The sequence below is a fragment of the Carlito syrichta genome, unplaced genomic scaffold, assembly GCF_000164805.1.
Source record: "Carlito syrichta isolate Samal-C Ts95f unplaced genomic scaffold, Tarsius_syrichta-2.0.1 Scaffold281592, whole genome shotgun sequence".
NCBI lineage: Eukaryota > Metazoa > Chordata > Mammalia > Primates > Tarsiidae > Carlito > Carlito syrichta.
The window spans coordinates 282979-290794 of record NW_007225688.1 but is presented as its reverse complement, the minus strand read 5'-3'; the positions used below and the strand labels follow the sequence as shown (position 1 = coordinate 290794).

Genomic DNA, 7816 nt, shown 5'->3' with positions numbered 1-7816 from the left:
GCCGAGTGTGAGTGTATGTGTGAGAGCGCGGGGCTGTTGTCGGTGGTCTCTCCTCTCCCAGCGCGTTGCTCTCCGTCCGTCTCCAGTCGCTGTGTGCGAGGGAGGGAGGGAGCCGGGGAGTCTCTCCTCTCTCTCTCTCCTCTCTCTCTCCCTCTCTCTCTCTCTCTCTCTCACCCTTCCCCCCCTCCCCCCCTTCTCTCTCTGTTTGTGTGTGTGCGTGTGTGCGGTTGCTGGGGGAGGGGAACAGGAGAGAAAGGCGAGGGAGGAGGTGTGGAGGCTGGGGGCGGGGGCGCGGGGTGGGGGTGATTGGCGCCGAGGTGAGGAGGACGCAGGGACGTGGACACCTACTGATGATTGGCTGCAAATTACACCAGGAACAAGAGGCGCACGCGGGCCAGCGCTCCTTTTCACAAATCCTTTCCTCGGCAGAGAAGCCACGTTTCCCTGCTCGCCTGCCACCCGCCCGCCCTCCCTCCTCGCGCCGGGCGGCTCAGCTGCCCAGCACACAGGGCTGTTGATTATTTTCTTTTGCCGTCGGAGATAATTGTTTGGAAGGGCTGGAAAGAGGGCGTTTCCTCCACTCCCTGTCTGCGTGTGTGGGGTGTGTGTCTGTGTGTGTGCGCGCGCGCGGGTGTCTGTGTAAATAAACTTGTCTGGGTTTTCTGGCTGGGTTGAGAAGAGCAATGCAAGAAACAGAGATAAGGTCGTGTTTGAAGAATGCTCTCAGTTCCTACCCTACCGCGTGGTTTTAAATAATTTTCCTGGTGTACCCGGGAAGAGTTTTTTATTTATTTATTTATTATTTTTTAAAGAAATCATCATCGCTCATATCTTTAAAGTAAGGGAGGAAGGATGGGTGCTGTGGCTGTTCAGAACCTTGAAATATTATTATGCCAAAATGTAAAAAACCGGTGATATGATGCTTGACCGATCTCAAAATCAATCTCAATCTGTCTTCTTCTCTCTTCCTCTCTCCTCTGTTCTCTCTTCCTCTTCTTTCTCTCCCCCCACCCTCCTCGTTTACTGTTCCATCTGGTAGACCCAAATATTAAATCAGATTTTAAATTCCCTGCCCTACTTTTAATTCCTAACTTTACTTAAACACAAACTACTTTTATGTCTAAATCTGTTTTATCATAGTATATTATTTCACTCTTGTCACTTGGGCAAAAAAAAATTTTGTTAATTGAAACATATGTCTTTTTACCACAGGTCAAATATAAATAAAACTGATTCATAAATACAGTTATGAATTAACCTCTTCGCTGCTGCCTCAAAGAAAATGATATGTTCCTGAATACACACTATGCTACTATTAAAGTATATGCTAATAAAAATAGTTATACAATAAGACACAGAACAATGAATACTTTGAAATTTTTTTCTTTTTCTTTCTTTTTTTTTTTTTTTTTTGAGTTGGAGTCTCACTCTGTCGCCCAGACTGGAGTGCAGTGGCCGCTCCCGGCCACCGCAGCCTCACCTGCTGGGCTCCGGCGATCGTTCCACCTCAGCCTTCTGAGTATCCGGAACTACAGGCATGCGCTACCATGCCCGGCTGATTTTTTGATTTATTGTAGAGATGAGGTCTTGCTGCCCAGGTGGGTCTCGAGCCCGCGGGCTCAGGCAATCCACTCACCTCAGCCTCCCAAAGGCGCGGGATTACAGGCTGAGCCACCGAGCCCGGCTGAAATATTTTTCTAAGAGGAAAAAATGACTAATGATAAATCGTGGAGTAATAGGGAAGAAAAATATTCAGATTGTTTAAGTTGGCGTTATCAGATTTAAAGTTTTGCAATAAAATTAAAACTACATTCTAGAGTGATGCAATAGTATAGTTTCAGAAAAGGAAGAAGCATATATAATACCTTGTTTCTTTTATAAGGGCAAAATGCTGAAAAGACATTTTAAACAATTTTGTATTTCAATTTTCTAAAGGTTGACCTTGACTATATCAGGATTCTACCAGCTATGGAGGGTAGATTGTTGAAATGCTATTAAGAATTATGATGTGCATAAATGAAGTTGCTATTTCAAGAGTGGGCAACTATGACAACAGGACAGATGCGTTTTGTAATTCATTAACTAATATGCATGTTTTGTCATTCTTAAATATATATGTAGACTAAATTTGGTTATAACTGGTTATTTGATATTTATAGAAAAATAACTACATGGTTAATAAGTTAGTAAGATATTTTTGTACCTGTAATGCCTTCTAAAAGCAAAGGAAAAATTTCTCATTCGTTGTTCTTTTAAGCTGAGCATCATAGGCAATTTATCAGGAAAATGTAGTCACTTTTTAATGAGTGAATACATTCTAGAAAGATGATAGATTCTTAAACATCTTTTCAAAATATTTAAAATATCAGTCCAATGTTAGAAGTATTGAAGTTCATAAATAAGCAATGTTTTTAATCAAATAAAGGCATCATACTTTCTTATGCCAAATTTTCTTTTCTGGAAATTTTCCTTTTGAGAAATTTCTTTTCTCATACTTTCCTTTTTGGTACTCTTCATGCTCACTTTCGAAATGAAATCTTAAACAAATGAGAAAAATATGCTCTAAATACCAAAGAATGTTGCTTTCTAACTGCTAAAGGAAAACTACAGACCACTTAGGCTTAATAATTAATAGTAAGAGCAACTATTAATGACTCATCTGTGTCAGACACTGCACTAAGTAATTTGCAGGTATTTTACTTTGTACTTGAAATAACCCTATCAGGTAATTATTACATCCATTTTACAAATAAAGAAACTGAGGCCTGGAAAAATTAGATAACCTAGATTGGGACATAAAATTAGTATGTAATAATTATGAAGTTTGTACCCAATCCTGTTTATCCCCAAAGCTTTATGTTTATAACCTCTATACTACTCTCAAGCAACCCATTTTGGATACTAGAACTTTAGATTTAAACTTGATTATAGGTCTATGATTAAACATCCATTGAACATATAGAACAAATTATAAACAATATACCACATGGCTATGATACAGCATTCGTTGCCTTTCCACCAGGGAATTTATTGTATCCTTAGCAAATGCGATAAGGGGAAATAACTCTTTTCTGGTCTACTTCACATCCTTTATCATTTTTTAAAATACTAATGTAGACACAAATATACGCCATGTCGCACACTAGTCTATGTCCAATGTTGTCTTTAAGACGATATGTCAGGGTTTTGATAACAGTTGCTGAGAACACTCAGTTCTCTGTTAAATCTCTTTCAGGGTCCACAGTTCTATGAAGTACAAAAACCTAAGGTTGGTTTCTTCAGCAAAATGCCCCCTACAACTTCTGGTTACTTGGAAGTGTTTTGTGCCTTTATCTGTTTTATGTGTTTTGTGATCTGGAGTATAGAAAAGAACAAAGGTTTCGTAGATACCCTGATAGGAATTTTTTTTAAAATCCCAACTTGAATATTACTTGAAAAAGCATCCCCTACTCTGCATAAATAATGTGTTGTGCTATAAAATATCTTTACAAGTTCTGCTGTTTCCATCATGATCATGATCCTGTTGTAACAAATAGACCCAAACCATTAGAAGTACATTTTTTGCTCAAGTAACTTATATTCCAGGGTGAGAATTTTAGGTCAGAGGGTCATTCTTCCTTATGAGTGCATGATCCGTGAATCTAATTTCCTTTCATATTGGGGCTTTGAAATCCCCAAATGATAGCTCATCAACCACATAAATCTTTCAGAAAGGTATGGAGGAAGCATGATGGCTTCTTAAAGACCCTGGTTTTGAGGTGGAGCACAGCACTGCAACTCACATGCAACTGTCAAGAACTAGTTATTTGACACACCTAGCTTCAAAGATTGCTGGGTAACCCCTTTCTAGATGCAACTCTCTTACTTTGGAGAAGAGAAACAGTTAGGGGGACAGCTGGTGGTCTTCCATGCAAAGTAGCAGCAGAAAAAAGAATAACCAATTGGAGAGATTAAGCAGACCACACAGCCTGAATCTGACATTGTGATTCCTTTTTCCCCTGGGGATTATTTTGCTATTTACTACCCTTAGAAATTACCACTGAAGGCAGTATTAATAACTTTGGGGAAAGTTTGGCAACTATTAACAACTTATGCTTTCTTAAATACCTGTAGGATAGCAGAGCCAAGGTTAGTTATTCAAACAAGAATTTACAAGATTAAAGAAAGCAGAAGTATAAAATTAGTCAAAATACCATAAATAAAAAATAAACTGACTTGAAGATAAATCTTTGGCCCTGGCAGTTTATTGGTTGATGTTTTGAAAACCCTAAGGTAACTTTTAACCCTCACTAATGAGTTGTTCTCTATTAGTCAAAGAAAATATTCAACATGCGTGTTAGAAAAGATGTGTGGAGTTCTCTCATCTAACACCCAAGAACCCAGTTCCCAATTCATGTTTGATGTCTCTAAGGATTACCTCTTTCTACAGTAATTCACACTGGTTATAACAAATAACCAACACCCTGAACATTTGTCATAATACTGTAAGAAAAGGATTGGCAGTAGTGGGACACTACCAGGGGAGGGGGGAGGGGGGAGGCACAAAACATCAATAAGGGTACCCACACTTTACCTGTTTGATGACCATGTATGTACCAACCCTCATTGGTACCCCACATTTTAAAAATAAAATAAAATAAAATAATAAATAACCATACCCTTTATATAAATATATACCAAGAAAAGACATAGGAAATACCATTTTTTAACTCTTCTTTGAGGCCAAAAATCTACCTGTGACTATTCATAAAATGAATTTCATGAAACCCTTCTCCAACTGGTCCCATCTTTTGAACTGAATCTTTTATCACTCCTTTCAAGAACTCCCTACTCCGGCAGGTACACTTCTCTTGGAAAACATCATTTGCCTTATCCTGGTGGGGGGGGGGAAATTTAATTAATGAAGAACCATTGTCTTATAAAGTACTGTTATTTACATAGGATAATTTTTTGCATAAGATGAATTATTATTATATAATAAATATTATTTTTAATTCCTTAATTGAACATTTTAAGGATACTTTCAGTAGTTTTCTTGGTGGCTTAACAATTGGGGTCCCATGATACTTCTCAAAATCAATATTCTGAACACCTGTTATTTTCTTTCACTTCTAATTAAATATCGATACATCATTATCACAATGCTGACCTTCATATTCAAAGTTGGTATTTTAATTTGCCAACACAGTAGGTCATGTGCTCTGAGCTGTTTTTCCAACTGTCTTCACTCTCTTACCTTGTCTTTCTAATGACTAACAGGATGCATTTAGGGAATGACTGGTTAAAGATAAGAACTGTGACAATTGAGGATAATGAAAATAATGGGTTCACAGGGTTAAACCCATTACCTTGGCCTCATTAACACCATATTCAAATCAACTGAGCTAACCAAGTACCACATGTTCACCTTTTTAAAAAATACAATTCGGACACTGGGCAGATATATACCAAGTATTATCCTGGGTATTAAGTTTTAGAATTGTTCTTCACAAGACAAATTTGATCTAGTCTCATTCTTATTTACTCATGGTATTTCTTTGTACCATATAATTTCTCATTTTTGTAAAAGTGCAACTCTGATACTAGTGGCAGTATAATGGTTTTGTCCCTAAACACAGGAATTCATAAGAGGCTAGATAGGTTAGAGAGAGAAGCTTCCAATTTTGTTTTGTTTTCCCCAGAGGCTCCCTCACCTAGTTTTATTTTAATTAAATAATTCCTTGTATTTTACCATCAATATGTAGTATGCTTTGTTCACTGAAACATTAGAAAATCCAAGGAATAACATTCCAGGTTTTTTTCAAAGTATTTACTCATGAAGGAAATAATGGGTCAATTTTGGTACAAAGCACCAAGTCATGGTAAGTAGCTTCTGGACATTAACAATTCTAAACACAAAATTGCAATTTGAACCTCAAGCTGTTCTTAGATGGGGTCTCTTTCTTTGGTTGGCAGTGTCAAAGCATATTTTGTGGAAGATGTATCTCTTTAGATAGATAAGTAATGGTAAAGTAATATGAAGTATGGAAATCTTGTGATGAAATTTGCAGCTGAGAGATGACCAGGAAACACTTTGCCCACAAGAGCTCAGTGTGACAACAGTCTATGTTCCCCAGAAAGCAGTCCAGAATGTGGCAGTATCAGTTTCTTGTTTGCTGCCATTCTTTTCTACAGACAAATCTTCTCAGGATTTATAGGACACCGGCAATCAGGTAACAGAGTCCCCTCACTATCCTCTTTATTTTCAGTCAAAACTTAAAACTCCATTACTCAGGTGACTAATATTCTCCTTCATTCAACAGAAAGAGGTGAACCTTTTGTTTAAAATAAAGCTTACATGCAGGCACTGGACATTTCATAAATAGGTCTCTGAATCTTCAAATTGTCAAATAGGACTTGCCCAATTAGTAAAAATAACTAAAAATCTTCAATAATTATTATTAATAGATTTACTTCTAACATTTACTTTTTAAAGACCAAAAATTGGACTTATAAAAGTCGTATGTTATTAAGTTTTGGAAAACTCCAAAATAGCATCTATTTTAAGCCATTTGCTATTGAGTAATATTAATTAAAATCACCATTTTTGAATTTGCTATTTTTAAAATAAGATGAAAAAATTTTTATAAAATGTTTGTGAAAATAATTTTTTTTTAATTTTTCTGTCCCAAACTTAAGATTCCAGTCTTCCAGTGTAACTCCATATCCCCATTTACGAAAGTACAGGTTTCTGGAGATTAGTCTCAATATTTTATTTGAAATCAAAGCCATTCCTTATGCTTTTTTTTAAAGTGTGTGTTTCTATTTAGTTTATCTTCAATTAACAGCTTTTTAAAAAAAGTTTATGTTTTAGAGCAGGAATTCAAGCTGATATCCCTAAGTTGTTAACATTCAATCCAGAAAGGTTTTTTATTTTCTTTCCAGTGCTGACCTTTGTTATGCTGTAGTTATAGCAACAAAAAGAGTTCCTTCTGTCTGTCTGTTGTGTGCTCTTTCCAAACTAATGACAGTCTTTTATATGCTGTTGTGTAGTATGGAGAGTGCTTTACGTGCGTTGATTTCTTGATTTACTGATGCAGTTTGCTAAACCATCAATTTGAATGGAAAATTTAAGAATAAATACAATTAATATGTAAATTGACATGGAATTTACATATTACATATGTTGTTTATGGAATATGGGCCATTTATTTAGTCATTTTTCTACATTGTCTTTAAGCATTTTTAATCAACTTGCAGTTGAACTTCTCAGTGATCAAATGTATTTATCCTATTGTATCTTCTTAAACTAAACATAGAAAAATAAAGAAAGAGAGAGCCCTAGAGGAGTAATATGATATAAGAATAGGTAGTTTGCTGAACTGGGCCATACAATTGCTATGACCTTGGGCATTCTAAGTCTTATTTTACTGATCTGGAATATCACTTTAATTATAGTAATTACCTGTCTCACAGGGTTTGTGAAGTTTAATTAATGGTAGCAAAGTATTGGAGCTATTTAGTAGAATGGTACTATAAAAGGCAAACTACCTGAAAATCACAACTCCCTCCTCCTAACATAGTATTTAATTTTACACACTCCTTTTCTTTTGTTTTCAGAGTTAATTTCACATTTATTGCTTCTTAAAATTCTCCCCTCTATATTTATATCTATGGCCTTTCCACTTAAGACTTATCATGGGTGCAAAATATAGCCACTGCCTCACTTTTCTCAGATTGCACTATTACCTCTAGAGTTCGACATTTCTGAATCTAATAGGATTGGGAATAACAGTAGTATTTGAGCAAGTAGCTATGTCTACACACTCCCTTCAAG

The 7816-nt window shown here is 36.4% G+C and overlaps 1 protein-coding gene across 1 annotated transcript in view; it reads right to left on the bottom strand.

The window, feature by feature from the left end:
- CXXC4 (CXXC finger protein 4) overlaps nucleotides 1-97 on the bottom strand; it is a 26061-nt gene extending 25964 nt beyond the window's left edge. Inside the window, 1 exon segment of the mRNA XM_021709770.1 lies at nucleotides 1-97. This exon segment is cut by the window's left edge and continues 102 nt beyond it. The gene's annotated coding sequence lies outside the window, so the exon portion shown is untranslated.
- Nucleotides 98-7816: the final 7719 nt, after the last annotated feature.